The 15,564-nt window shown below is 44.2% G+C and overlaps 1 protein-coding gene across 10 annotated transcripts in view; it reads left to right on the top strand.

Moving 5' to 3' along the window:
- NTM (neurotrimin) overlaps window positions 1-15,564 on the top strand; it is a 973,658-nt gene that overhangs the window by 844,066 nt on the left and 114,028 nt on the right. The window lies entirely within an intron of this gene.

The raw sequence follows: 15,564 nt of genomic DNA on the forward strand, positions 1-15,564 counted from the left end.
ATGGGTGCTGATACCTACGCCAGAGGAGTCTATGTTTTTGGTGGCTTGATGGTAATCTACTCATGGCTCTGCAGAGAACGTTGATGTGTTCTCTGCAAAACAGGCATACCCTCTAAGATTTCCGAATTCATACCTCAGTATCTCTCCAGTCCCTTGGAAATTAATCCCTGTTGTCTCTGGGTGAAATGGTGGTAAGGTGTTCTGGGTGAACTTTACATGTTGTTTGATGATGGAATGAAGCTTTAGTGGCAATTGTTCGGCTGGTTGTTTTAAAATAGAGAAAACACATAATGATGGGTGAGAGCTTTAAATGGCCATATTCCTAAAAGGAGACTCTCCAAGTCTGTGCCTCTGCAGCCTTGCCAAAAATCTGGTCACGAGCTGTTTTTGTGGTTTTGTTGTTGTTTTACTCCGATTGATCCTAGAGAACAAATATAACTTAATGTGTGACTAAATTGCAAAAATTTACTTTATCTGAATGCTCAGATGTTATGTAGACCAAAGTGTTGTTTTGTGCTTTCATGGATTGTACATTAAAACCTTTAGAATTTGAGACAAGATGTCATTTATTATTAAGCTAGCTTTTATTTGGGAACAAGAAAGATAAAAATATTTCATTCTTAAATATTTATTGAGTGCTTGTAATAGTCCAGCCTCTCTTCTAGGCACTGGGGGTTACAGCAATAAGCCAAAGCGGTGAAGTTTTCACACTCATGAACTCACATTCTCATGAGACAGATGACAAAAAAAAAAAGAGTATGCAATATAACAGGTGGTATTAAGGGTGAGAAAATAGAACAGGATGTGTTGACAGAATGACAAGAGCTTTCTTCAGAGAAGGGCTCTGAAAAGAAGATATTTGTGCAGAGACATGAATAGTGGTCCTTAATTGTGTTGCTTATTGCTGATTAATGTGAAATGTGTGTATGTGATTATGTATGTATATATGTGCAGGTGTGCACAGATGGATGAAGGTGTGTGATTGGCATGAAAGATGCATATTAGGGGGTGCTTTTGGTCTCAACTCCCATGGAAGGGAAAAGTGGGAAACAGAATTGGGCAGGTTAGAAGCTGGCTTGTGCAGTAGGACATCTCGGCTGAGCCTACGGGGAGCTCTGAAGCTAGGATTGCCCTTCAGAAGGTTCCCTTACTGAGGTGATGGAGCTGGTCCTCTACATCAGCACAGCAGTCCAAAAGTAGGCTGATCCCCAAACAGGTGTACTGTGGGCCAGGCATCTCTCTTCACCTGAGACACAGGGGGCTGACCACCGAGGGCTGTCCACCAGCAGCCGGTCCTTCTGTGAGGCATAAGTCGTCTGCTTCTGAAGGTGGCTGTGCATGACAGTGTCCACTGTACTTCAACATTTTAATAAATCAGAGTAAGACTATGAAAGGGCCCCAAGTACCAAATTCTAGACAGTGACAGTTGGCCCTGATGGATGTTCTCAGAGAAGGCGTGACATTTTCAGTTGTGTGTGGCCTGACTTCCTGGGAGCTGTCCTGGGCCACCATTCTTGACACTGTAACTGAACAAGGGGTCTTTGAAAGCTATTCATGTGTCTGCCAGTCTCTCCATTTGAAATGACCTCACATGTGGACTGGCCCAAAATCAGGGAGGAAGCTTCAGCTGTGCATGAGATCATTAGTGATGGAAAATGGCCCTGGGCCCTTCTGAAGGAGGGGCCATTCAGACAGGTGCATGCTAAGTCCGCGGTGTGCACCATCCATCACAGCCTGATGTGAGTCCCCAGTGCTGGCGGATGCCAGCCCAGTGTGTGCCTTTGGAGTCTGCAGAACATTTATCATCAGGGTAAGCTTCCTGTGCCTGATGTCAAGAGGCTGTGTCTTCTGTTTGATGTCTCTTCTCATTCCCTCATCTGGCCAGTTCTTTGTCCTTTTCTGGGTGTTTTTTCCCCCGCTTCTCCTGCATGCATCTCCTTTTTGTCCTGCCATTTTATGCCTATAACTTCCCTATAAGTTATTTTTGTTGTTGTTCTATGCTTTGGCTTTCTCTTGCAGCATCTGAAATGTTTCTGCTTTAATTTCATTATTTTCCACATTCTCTCTTCCCTCCTTGCAATTGTTTGTTGTCTTCCCCTCTGACATTTGAGCCTCTTGGGTTTGCCTGGCTGATGTTCACAAGGCTGTGTGTTAGAGTCTTTTGTTTCCCCTTTTGTGACCATCGAACAGATTCATTTCCCAAGGGAACTTTTGCCTGAGCCTGGGCCAGGTGTCCCATTTTACTGAGGTTTTAGCTGCTATGGAAACAGAAGATGGAGCAAGGAAAGACGAGCAGGACAATCAGAATGTACCTGTGGATTAATTTACATGAACAGTGATTTCCAGATCTCAGGTCCAGTTTAGTTATCCCGGATTCAAAATGATGAGACATGCCAAGCAATAACTAATCACCTCAGAACTCACCGGAGTGCCATTTCCCAGTGACTGATTATTTGGAGATCAGAGATGTCACTGGGCTGCTGCCCAATATGAACTGAAGCTGGAGACCCTCAGCAGTCAGGCCTTCATCTTTCCCCAGTAGTATTTCCTAAAGGAGGCTTATTTTAAATAAGCCAGGACGGGCTTGGTGTTCCTTGGAGAGGAAGATCTGCACCTTAGCGGAGGCTCCAAAGAAAGAGTGCTGTTGTCATCTTCTGTGTCATTCTTCGAGGGTAGATCACAGTTCCATCAAGATCTTTCTTACATGCAAACCCGCCAAATCCCTGGATGAACAGCTGATCAGGGCTAAGCTCTTTTGGCAACCCTGATGACTTCATTGCATTTTTTCTCTCCAGACTGATGTGTTTGTTCTGTACATTTCTTAAAAGTCCTTGTTTCCTTCATTATCACTTATGTGTGCTGCTTGCGATAAACTTATATAAACCTCTTTAAATTGCACATTTCTAGTCTTGACTACCTTGTGTGGAAAGGAGTACAGAAATGTTAAGGACTATTTTAGATGTGGCTCGTACACTTTGATATAGGGGCAGCTTAGGAGTGACCATCAGGTGGAAACGGAGATGGAGGGCCCTGTGTAGCACTTTATATCAGATAGAGAAAATGTCAGCTGTCCATGTCCAGTACAGAGAGGGAGGTAGGACCTCCAAGGCCACCTCTTGGCACTTCCATTGATTGTTTGAATAATTTCCATATATTATTATGGGCATTATGCCTTTGTAGTTCCCTTCAGGAATTTATCAGAATTCAAAGAGAAAGTGAGCTAGCTTTTTAAAGATTCCTGCCCTGACTCAGCACAACTGGTTTGAGATGGGCAGATGTTGTTTGCATCTGCAGAGACCTTGGTCTTTTCAGGAGGAAGAGCCCCCATCTCACTCCTCTCACTAGCAGGAGCCATCTCCATCTGCATGAAGGCTTATTGACCCCAAGCCGGAGTCCTTCTAAGTGCTAGCATAGGATACTAGGTGCACAGGCACCGTTGGTGGAACCCCAACCTTCTGTAGGTAGAAAAAAGGAACAGGACAGCCAACTGCCCACTGTGCCTGGTGTCATGACTCTGTGCTTTGCCCTTTGTCTACATCTAGACCTTCAAGAATGTGTTTTTTAGCACATCCCTTAAAGTCTCAGCTTTCTGTCTCCAGTAGAACAACGTTCATGCTGTCTGGTTCTCCTGAGTCTTCACTATGTAAATAGAAGCATGATCTCTTTCAATATACTCCAAAAGATGCTGTGTTGGACCTCACTCTTCATAGAAAAGCATTCTGAAAGCCTTATTGTTATGTTGCCAGTTTCAGTTGGATTGTAAGAGCTTTAAAGACAAGGCTAGGATTCCTACATTGCCACATTCCTGAGAGCCCAAAATGAAACTCAGGTGAGGGAGTGAGTCTCATCACTTATCTGTGGGTGTCACTATCCATTTGCAGCCAGGGATCACTGAGTGTCCTAATGGAGCTCCCATCTTGGGTGCACTTACCTTCACCTTTCTGTCATCAAACAAGACACTGACAATAAAAACCTCATCTAGGCTACCTAGATAACACGTTGTACTGAGATATTGGTAGGGATATTCAGCAAAGCCCTGCAAGGTGTTCACAGAAATGTCCTCCTTTCCAGTTTATTTTCATTGTCCCTGTCCCATGAGTTCTTTGAGATCAGAGTTTGCATCTCACTTCTCTTTGATTCTCTCCTTCTAGCACAATGCCTAGCACCTAGGGAGTGTTTAATAAATATTGGTCAGTTCAGCGAACAAGCACTGATATTTGCCAATGCCCCAAAGAGGCATGCCTGTTCTCCCAGTTCAAAGACTATCTTGATCCTTGAGAAGTTGTCCTTCACTTTGATGTTGGCATGGAGACCTGGAGTGTTTCCGGCTGGCGAGTCTCCAGGACATTTTCTCTGGTCTTCACAAGACCTCCAAGCCTTTCCTGAAGTCCCCTTGAGGGGACCTTGCTGTGGCAGGACTCAACTTGTCCTTGAAGAAGAAACTCCTTTTCAAGTTTCCTTTTGCAAGAAGAGAGGAGGCTCACAGGTGACTTGGACGGTGGGTCATCTATGAGCTCCCTTCTGCTGTCATGGCTGCCTCATTGCAACTGCTCTTCATCTGGCCATTCTAGTGGGCATCTGGCCCTTTTGGTGCCTTGCTGTACCAAGTACTCCTGTGTCTAAACCCCGGATGGCTCCCAACCACGATTTCCTAAGGCAATCCCGATATCACCTGGGGGATTATTTCAACTGTATATGAAAATTTGCCATTCCTTATAGGTTAACTAAAGAAAAAGGAAAAGAAAGAAATCAATCGGTAGAAAAAAGAAAAGTACTTTAAATTCAGTTCCACTCTTGTGCCTCTTTCTCTCTCTCTCTCTCTCTGTGTGTGTGTGTGTGTGTGTGTGTGTGTGTGTGTGTGTGTATGTGTGGGGTGTGTGTGTGTGTGTTTCTCAGGTTCTCTCTTTCTCTCTTTTTCCTTCTTTCTCTCTGCCTCCTGATATATGAATTGAGGTGGGTTAGAGATCAAAAGAGATCTTCCCTAGGGTGATATAAAGACCCTGGGAGCAGAATTAGAGCAGAGCCTTCTGTCTGTTGGATTCCAAGCCAAGCCCTTGTTCTGCAAGCCTTTCTCTTTACCTAACGTGAAGTGGGTACATCTGCGTGGCCTACTCTCCATACCGACAGGGCTCAGTAACCTTCCTCAGCTGCCAGATCTCTTCCTTCCCACCTCAGTTCTCCTTTTCTACTTGAAGAGGTCCAGTGGACATTTGGCTGCCCTGTTTCTTTTTTTCTGGAGTTTTAAAAGGCACCAAATTGATGGAGGCAAAGTGACACCTGGATAAGAGTTCTTCTCCTGGCCAATGCCCTGAGCCCTGTGCTCCCCCTCCTCTTCCCCAATATCCTCACCCCACCATACATCCACCTATTTTCCTATTTGTAAGCACTGACAAGGCCTTCTCCCTAGCCAAGCAGGACACTAAAGCACTAATTGGCACTAGAGGTATCACAGCTTGAGTTCAACCAGAGCTGGCAGGTTCCATGACTCCAGTGACAGCTCTGTGAAAAAGTGTCAGGAGCAGAGCTCTGGTGTGCCATCAGCTGACTGCAGCACCCTGGCACTAATGAGCAGCCTGTCAGCACCAGCATCCGGGGCCCCGTGTGGCACTGAGATCATTAGAATGGCAGAGGAGAAAGACTTCCTCAGCAAAGAGGAGCTGGGGAGGGGAGAAGAGGACAAAACGGAACTAAAGATATCACCTTACCCACAGAGGGCAACCACCCAACACCAAAGGACTGAGAAGAAAAAGGGAGAAGGAGAGAAAGAAAAAGTTTTTCTAAATCCATCTATGCCAATTCTAGACAACTCTTGGAATCTCCTTTTGGTTGGGTTGCCCTGTCAGTAATCAATATGGGCTGTAAATCCTTGCAATAATCCAAGAAGGGGCCTCAGCGATTAAATTAACTCTTTAGTCTTGGCTGTGCTATGAAATCTGGAAGTCGCCTAAGTCTCTAGGAAAGAGGGACCTAGGGAGTAGGGCAAGACTTGAGATCTTAGTCCTTTTGCTATTTGTCAGGGCAGGCTCTCTACCTAGGGTATCTCCTGCACTGCCAGCTGCCTGCCTATCTTCTGCTGGAGTATCAGAATCCGGGAGAGACAATTAATAGAAGGAGTTTTCCCTCTGTTATTCCTTCCCAGAGGGAGGTAGGGGGACTAGTGAGTGTGTCCACTCTGTATCTGCTTCCTGAGGCCAAGTATGAATTATCCATCTTGTTCATTCTTCTGCTTCAGGACCAGAACTGGGCCTTCAGGTCTGAGCATTAAGCAATGCCTGGCTCTTCTCTGAGGCTTCTGCTACTAACAATGACTGCATTTCCATGAGCAAAGGCAGCAATGTGTCTGAAAGAGATAGGCTTTGAAGGCAGGTCCAAGGGGATTTGTATTCCCTTGCACTACTCACTGGCTGGGTCATGCTGGAGTAGTGATAAACCTCTCTGAAGATGTGCTTCTTTATTAATTTCATTCTTGCTTCTTGGCATGAACCCTAGCATTTTCATGATTTGGTTCTGGACCCCATTTTCTCCACACACCACAGTCACACTAACAACTTGACATTCTCCACACACTAGATGTATTTGCCTTTGCACACCCCATTTGTTCTCCTTCCATCCCCCCTACTTCTTTTGGTTTGAGTTCTACCCTTGTTTCAAGACCATACTCAAATGCTACCAGTTTGAAAGCCTCTGGTGACTTTCTTCAGGCAGAGTGATTCACCCATTTCTTTGAGATCCCACAGCACTTTGCATGCATTTCCAATTATGGCACCTCTTACAGGTACTCAAGGGCCTCTGACTACTCCTGTCATGCCAGGGATCATGGCAGCCAGGGACCACCATAACGCTGTTTTGTCTTTAGTGTCTGATAAAGCAACAGATGTTTTGGGGTCTTGTAAATGATTGTTGAATGAGGAAGTATCTGATACTGTAGATGTAGTTTTCAGTCCCTTTCTAAAATTAAGTCTCTCTTAATTTAATATGTATAATATTATATTATTAAATGTAATATAATATAATGTATCTCTTTGCATCAGTTTGGACTGTGGATCATCTCATATTTCCCAAACCAATCAAAGGAGTTCATAAGAAAAGGCCCTCCTCCCCACTGTCTTCCTCATGTGTACTCAAGTCTGAGCTTTAGACTCTGTGAAATAGAGATAATAATACCTTCCCACATGGATATGACAAGGATTAAACATGTGCACCAATGGAAAGCTCCTGGCCCCATAACAACACATAGTATGTGTCCAATAGTGTTAGCTTGCAGACCTTCAGCCAGCCCCCTCCTCTTCACTCCCACCCATGAGAAAAGAACGGAAGGGAAGGAAACTCAAGTTATTTTTTTTCTGAAAAGATTGAATCTTTATAAAAGCTCAACTCAGTCCATTGCCAAAATGGATAGATATTCAAAGGTGCTTAATCAGCACCACTATCATCTCCACCATTTTCTAATTAACATAGGTGCTTGATTAAAATTCCCAGTACCCCAAGAAGCTATCCCAGGAGGGCCAAGTAATTGCCATTGCAAAAGATATTACAGTAGTCATTGATGGTGGGAGAACAAAAAATAATTGCATCATAATGGAAAGTGGCCAGCTTCCTGTTCAGAGTAGCTGTGAAACATACAGCATTAGGTTCAATCTATACAGAAAAAAAGGGATTAATTATGACAAAGATAAACCAGTGGTACAACCTCAAATTGGGGAAAAGTGTCCAGGAACTCCTTACACAAGTGGCTTAAACACAGACAGGCAGACCAAGGTGGGAGAGAAAAAAACAGAGGAAGACATTTATAGATCACTCTTTAACTCTGTCATTCTCTTTAACTGTAAAATTACTGCTAGACAGATGCAGTTAGGGTAAAATTTGCCAGTGTCAATAAGGGTTTTTGTAAATTTAATATTTATGATCTGGTTTAAAGCATTATTATAGCTGTGTAACTTCCTACTTCAAAGAAGAGAGAAATAATAAAAAGACTAGTGGGGAAATTAATGAGTTCAATGTGCTGAATTGAGAACATATGAAATCAAGCCTCATTCTAGAAACCAAGGGCAGGAGTGCATACCACAGACCACTGTTTGTGGTTTTACCCAATTATTTTAAAACCCTTGAAAAATATTGTAGAATCAGATGTCTGCTGAATTCAGACATTGCTAACAGCATCCTCCCCCACACTCTCCAGAGTCTTAAGCTATTTATGCCTGTACTTGGTGACCGTTACCATGCAGAACTGTTTTGATGGAACAAATAAAGGAAACATAATAGCAAGAAGATTGTATCATCCTCCCCACAGAAGCCAACCAGCCATAGCTCAGTAAGATGCAAAGTCTCATTAAAATGGTAGCCCCTACAGGGCAGGAGACCCCATCTCTCAACCAGCACCCATAAGAGTCAGCACTGCCTGGGAGTATGAGAAGGTCCTTAGTGGGACTTCTCACTGCCCATCACAACCAGGGTACCTCCTCGAGTCACACCGCTGTAGACCAGCTAAAGGCTTGGGGGAGTTTCTTGTGTAGGACCCTCCAAGCACTGCCAACCAAGCTGGGAGAAACTTTCGGATGAAAACGTTCGTATCACTAGGTCCTCAGGTGTATTGTTCTGACTTTGTGCCTACTTTCGGATCCTGAGTCTTGTTTTGACCCATGACGACTGCCTTTCTCCTGGAGTCTAAATAACACCAGAGGAAGTATCATTCAATCATAACAATAGCTAACAGTTGGTGGATGTGCAAGAATGTCGGGGGCTCTCCTAAAAACATTTATGCACAGTAATATCTATTCTTCACAACTAGGCGAGATAGGTCTTCTTATTAGCCCACCTTATCAATGAGAAAACTTAATATGTTTTTCCATTTGAATGAGGCTTAGGGAGATCAGGCTAATGGGCCCAGGCTAATGGGCTAATGTGGCACAGTGCCACATTGCAGACGTGGGTTCCAAGCCAGGTAGTCTGTCTGTCCCCAGAGTGCAGGGGCTTCATTGCTGTGCTGGGTAGTGTAGTTCTCAAAGGGCAGTCTCTGGACCATTGCATCAACCTGCATCACCTAGTTCATGCCCCAGCCTTACTGAACGACAGCTGTAAGGGTGGGGTCCAGCAGCCTGATTTTGACAATTCCTCCAGGTGATTGTGATGTAAGCTCAAATTTGAGAACTGCTGCTGTGTAAATGTGCTCTGTGCCCAGCAATCTTCTTCATCAGCATTATGTTACTTAATTGTCATGGAGGTCCTAATAAGTAGGCATTATTTTTATTTTAGAGATGAAGGCATGAAAATCAGAGGGCAGGAGAAGGAATTTGCCCACAAATACTAAATGGCAAAGGTGAAATTCAAATCCAAGTCTTTTTGACTCCAAAATCCATATTGTTAATGCATGTTGATTTCCTGCTTGATGTCTAGCCCACTGCTTCATCTTGCTCTCTGGGACATGTCTATTCTCTGGTTTCATCCCACCTACCAGCTTGGGGCACCCGGTCCTTGGGTTATGCACATTCTCACAGCATTCTTACAAATTTACCCGCACCTCTGTCATCGCGCTGGACTCCAGGCTCTGCTGTGTGCCAGGTTTCTGCATTCCACCCTCCCCAGCAACCTCAGGCTTCTTCCAGTAGGTCTGGAGATGAGCACCTCAGTGGCAAAGGACAGAGCCCTTGTGTGGAGGTTGGACTTCTTCCTCACTGGCAGCTGAGCTCTTCCAACTGAGTCAACCTTTCTCTTTCCTCTCTTCCACCTGGATGGCCATGGCACACAGGACGGACACAGCCTCCCTCTGACCTGACTTATGTTTTCCTCATGTTAAATGCTATCACTCACTCAAATAATGCTGTGTCTTGTGCATTGATTATTATTAGAAGATTGTTTTATACCTTAACAGCCTTAGACATGAAAAGAAATTGCCAGATTCCAGGGTATGTGTGTCCTTTCTTATCTGAGTCTGTTCAGTTTCCCCACCTGTCTTTTTGGGAGTTGGCATTCTTCATCTTCCTAGCTTTGTAAAATGCTTTTCTCTCCAGAACCAGGACAGTTGAAAGGGATTGAGCAGAGCATCATCTCAGTTCCTCAAGGCCCCAGTCTGCCACCTGGCTCTCCAAATACCATGGCACAGCCGCAGCCTGCCTTTTGCACTAGAACCCGGAGTCTTGAAGATGTGGCCCCTTCCCTGGGAGGCTCATCTTGCCCCTTATTCTACCCAACAGTGGTGGGTTCTTCTCTGCTTACTGCCCTCACCCCCACACACCCCACCCTGAAAAACAAACCTCTTTTCCTCCTTCTAATCCAGAGTTAAACAAAATGACTTTGGACTTTACAGTTCTTCCGTAATAGATTCAGGACTCCCCCTGTTTAACTGATTTGCAGCCCGGGAGGCTGTTCCTCCCCTAATTCCTTGCATCACTGCCTCGCCCTTTATGGAGTGCTTTGCTGAGTTGACTGTGGTTGAAGATATCTGGCCAGTTATCTGCAAGACAGAAAAAGACAAATGGCTTTCTCCCTCATTGATTTATTTATTTCGACACACATCAGTCCAGAAAAGGATTTAAGCAGAGAAAATGGTATGGATTTTGTCCCCAGGAAAACCTTTTGGTAAAGCAATTTTGATTAACTTATTTGTTCAGTAATTGTTTATTGAGCACCTACTGTGTGCAGGGCAACTCTCTGAGGTACTAGAGACCTATGAGTGAACAAAGCAGACCAAAGCCCTGGTCTCAGAACTTGTATGCTAGTGGGAGGGAGAGAAAATCAGCACATGGCTGAGGAAGCCTTGTAATATGTTATATGGTAATTGCTTTAGGGTAAGAGGCAAAGAGATGATCAGGTGTGTGTTTGAGGGATTGTAGACTTAAATAGAGTGGTAGAATGGATTCATTAAGGAGATACCTCATAAAAGGGGGACTGACATTTGCATAGCTCGGCAGGAGTACTCCTGGCAGGGTTCACAGTGACTACAAAGGCATGATATCAGGACCCAGCCGGCACGCTCACAGAACATCAACATAGCCACATGGTGACAGACCTATTTAAAACCTTCCCTGTCTGCACTAGACTCTAAGCTTCATGAGGGCAGGAAGCATGCCTATCCTTGCTCACTGCTATGTGCACCAATGTTTAGCACCAATTTGCCTCTCAAATCATACACATTCAATACATATTTGTTTAAAAAATAAGTGAATAAAATAAACATGAGTTTACAGTTTGAGTACTTGAGCAAGCATGCTGGAAAGACATGAGTTTCGAGTCAGAAATGGCGGTCCCTTAATTAGTGATTTCAAAGAATGACAAGTTCAGGCCAATGGCGGGGGTAGCTTATGGCTAAGACAGAGGGGAAGGCCCATGAGAAGATGAGGCCAGGTAGGTGACAGCGCAGGTGTCTGAGGACTCATCACAAGGAGCATTGCAGTCACCCCAGATAATGGCTGAGGCTAGTGACAAGCTGGGCTGTGAGCCAAGTGTCAAAGCCCTCCATGAATCTTGAGGGACTCAGGATATCAGTCATTGGCAGAAAAGAAGAGAGGGCGGAGCAACATTGCCAGGTAGCAGGAGCTTCAGACCAGCAGGAGCAGGGCTATTCAATAAAAGTGTGAAATAGAAAAGGTCTCCACTTGAGGAGGATCCTCCACTACGAGGAGGATCATAGCCCCAACCTCTGCATGCCAAAACAGACAACTCAGCATTTTCTTGAGAAAGCTACCGAGGAGGCACTCCCCTCAGGAAACAGCTGGGTTTCAATAAATGAAGGCAGTTCAGGGAGCACTCTGCCTGAAGGCTGATGGTCTCGGGGAGCATCTTGCCTATGTTGTGGGTGTTCCAGAGAGCCCAGTGGATGGGTGTGGAAGGTGGGGGAGAGTGACAGATTGGCCAGAAGGGGAAATTCTTTTCTCTAGGGGAATGAATGGGCTGGAGAGCCTGATGATGTCAGGGGAGCAGGAGCGGATGCACATGCCTGTATGCACCCTGGCAATAAGAGATGAGGTGTGTTGGTGTTAATCCCACGTGTTCCCAGTGGAAGGTGGTGAAACCTCACCTCACAGATTTCAGCTGCAACCTGTGTCTGTGGCAGGGCAGAAACCCCTTTTCTTCCTGCCCCTGAAGGTACAGCAGTGGCAGTAAGTGGGTAGCTCTCCATAGGCCAAGTCTTCCTGTGGTCCAGAGTAAGAAGACCAATCTTCAGGAAGGCAGTAAAAGGTCAAGGGCAGAGGTCCTGAGATAGTGGGAGTGGAGAAGAGAGGGTAGGGCTTAGAGATATGTTGGGGGCCAAACTGCCAGAACCTGATGCTTGGTCCAATGTGGGATGGGAGTGAGGGTGGAGGACAGTCTGGGAAAGACTACCAGGTTTCTGGTTTGGCCTCCCTTATTGCCTGTTCGGGAGAACTAGGGGTTCTCTGTCCAGCTTTTCTCCTGTGTGGCAATAGGTAAGGTATTATGGACTAGCTGATGTCTGATTTATTTCTGCCTGCTGATCCATGTGGGTTAGCTCTCTTTTCTACAAAAATGATCATAACAACTCCAGACTCATTTTTTAAGAGAAGAGGGATTTATAAGATTGAACAGAAATGATAGAATACAGCAGATATATGATAAATAGGCAGAATGAATCATCTTTTATTCAATAGATATTTATTGAGTAGCTAAAGCACAACAGTGTATACTTAGGTGCTGCAGATTGCATGGTGAATTCAGCCTTTGCCTCATCGGGCTGCAGTATGGGAGTGTAGGCAATATTCAATAAATAAATGTGCAACCCAAAGCCAGGGAGAGGTAGTGCCATGGAGAAAAATTAAAAAAAAAAAAAAAAAAAAAGACATGGGTGAAGAAAGCCAGGAGGAGCTGCTTTCGTTAGAGAGTGACTTTAGTGCTGCAAGAAAGCCAGCTCAGCACAGAGCCTAGAGACCCAAGCGACATGAGACAGCAAGGGGTTGTATGAAGAGAGGGTGTTCCAGGCAGAGGTAACTGCAAATCCGAGGCCATGAGTGAGGAATGCATTTGGTGCGTATGAAGAACAGCAAGAATTCTGGTGCTCAGGGAAGTGATGTAGGGTGCTGTGATGAGAGCCCCTGTAGTCAGTTCATGCATGAACCTGAAAACCATGCGCAAAACTGTGGGGCTTGTTCTAATAAAAATACACCAGCACATTTTAAGCAGGAGAGCAAAATAATTTAATAAATGTTTCCTTTTTTACCTTTTTTATTTAAATTTATTTTTTATTGTACTTTAAGTTCTGGGATACGTGTGCAGAAAGTGCAGGTTTGTTACATAGATATACATGTGCCATGGTGGTTTGCTGAACCCATCAACCCATCATGTACATTAGGTATTTCTTATAATGGTATCCCTCCTCTAGCCCCCCAACCCCCTGACAGGCCCTGGTGTGTGATGTTCCCCTCCCTATGTCCATGTGTTCTCATTGTTCAGCTCCCACTTATGAGTGAGAACATGCAGTGTTTGGTTTTCTGTTCTTCTATTAGTTTGCTGAGAATGATGGTTTCCAGCTTCATCCATGTCCCTACAAAGGACATGAACTCATTCTTTTTATGGCTGCATAGTATTCCATGGTATATATGTACCACATTTTCTTTATCCAGTCTATCACTGATGGACATTTGGGTTGGTTCCAAGTCTTTGCTATTGTGAACAGTTCTGTAATAAACATACAAGTGCATGTGTCTTTATAGTGGAATGATTTATAATCCTTTGAGCATATACCCAGTAATGGGATTGCTGGGTCAAATGGTATTTCTGGTTCTAGATCCTTTAGGAATTGCCACACTGTCTTGCACAATGGTTGAACTAATTTACACTCCCACCAACAGTGTAAGTGTTCCTATTTCTCCACATCCTCTCTAGCATCTGTTGTTTCCTGACTTTTTAATGATCGCCATTCTGACTGGTGTGAGGTGGTATCTCATTGTGGTTTTGATTTGCATTTCTGTAATGACCAGTGATGATGAGGTTTTTTTCATATGTTTTTTGGCTGTATAAATGTCTTCTTTTGAGAAGTGACTGTTCATATCCTTTGCCCACTTTTTGATGGGGTTGTTTTTTTCTTGTAAATTTGTTTAAGTTCTTTGTAGATTCTGGATATTAGTCCTTAAAGAATTACTTTAACCATGAAGAGAAGGATGGAGGGGAGGAGGCGTAAAGATAGCCAGTAAAGGCGTAAAGGTATGCCAGTTAGAATACTGTTGATTTCGTCCATCAAGAATTGATGAGGTCATGGACTGCAGTGGTAAGATTTACAATGTAAGAGTATGTTAATCTGGAATATATAATGAAACTAAGCTAGAAAGTTCATTGATTGATTAGATGAAGTTTGTGAGAAAGAGCTCAGTATTAAGACTGACTATAAGATTTGTGGTCTGGGCTGCTGGTGTATACCATGCTGGTAATATACTATTCTTGGCCATCAAAAACTCCAAGAAAAGCATGCTTGTGGTAGGAAAGACTTTGGTCCTTTAGATATACAAATGAAAATGTTGAGTAGATAGTTGACTATGCCAGGGAGCTAGAAAAATGCATATGGGAATCCTAACCATACAGGTGGTGTTTAGAGCCAGAGGCTGGCTATCCCACATGCAGCGTGAAGGCAGACAACAGCTTTGTAGGCCAGGAACAGTGGCACTCCAATAGTCCAGTGTCAGGAAAAGGATGATCCAGCAAAGACAACTGGGCGATGAGAAGGAAATCTCAAAACCAGTTCAAGGAGAATGTTTCATAAAGAGCAGGTGCGATTACAGCACAAGTGTTGCTTAGAAGTCCAGGGAGATGAGGATTAAGATTTGGCAAAATGCACTTATACACATGAGACATTGGAAAGAAGGGTTCTGATGAAGATAGTAGATAAAAGATTAATTAGAAAGAGGGAGAATGGGTTAAAGAAGTTGAGATAGTAATTAATTTTGCTGAGAAGTTTCACTACAAAGGGAAGCAGAATATGGAGGGTCAGTGGTTGGAGGAGAGTGTGAGTTCAGGATTTTTTCCTCTAAAGTCCAATCTGCAGCCTAATATCCCTTGGTCCTTTACTGGCTATTATTGCGGTGTAATTACTTGTCTCAGTGTTCTCTGTTGTTCCTCCTCCTCAGATAAAATAGGGGAAAGAGTTAGCCAAGATTGGCCTCTGCTTTTTGAGCAATCTATACATTTTGATCTTCAGCCAAATGACCTCAAAATTTTTATGTGTGGCTTTTGGGTGCTCTGGGAATTTGGAACAAAAGTCACTATGTTGCTAAAGCAATTGACTGTGGCTGACACTAGGTGCTTTGTCTGGAAGTGAGACTATCTGCTGCCAGCCCTAATGAGGATTCCACTGGGGATTGATAGTTGTGGCACTTATGGGAAAAATTGCTTGGAGTGGGAACCAGCTTATAAGAAGGGGCAGGGGACACAGAACGATTTCTGCTCATCCCCAGTCCCTCCCCAAGGACCAGGGCAGAAGTTCTCAAAGTCCTCAATATTTAACCCTGCATGACCAGATGCTCACCTGAAGCTGGGGCGTATGAATGTATCTTTTTTCAAAAAAGATGCCACAGCAGGAATCAAGTTAGCCTTTTGAAGCCACCCCTCTGGCCCACACACGAG

The sequence above is a fragment of the Gorilla gorilla genome, chromosome 9 (assembly GCF_029281585.2).
Source record: "Gorilla gorilla gorilla isolate KB3781 chromosome 9, NHGRI_mGorGor1-v2.1_pri, whole genome shotgun sequence".
Classification (NCBI taxonomy): Eukaryota; Metazoa; Chordata; class Mammalia; order Primates; family Hominidae; genus Gorilla; species Gorilla gorilla.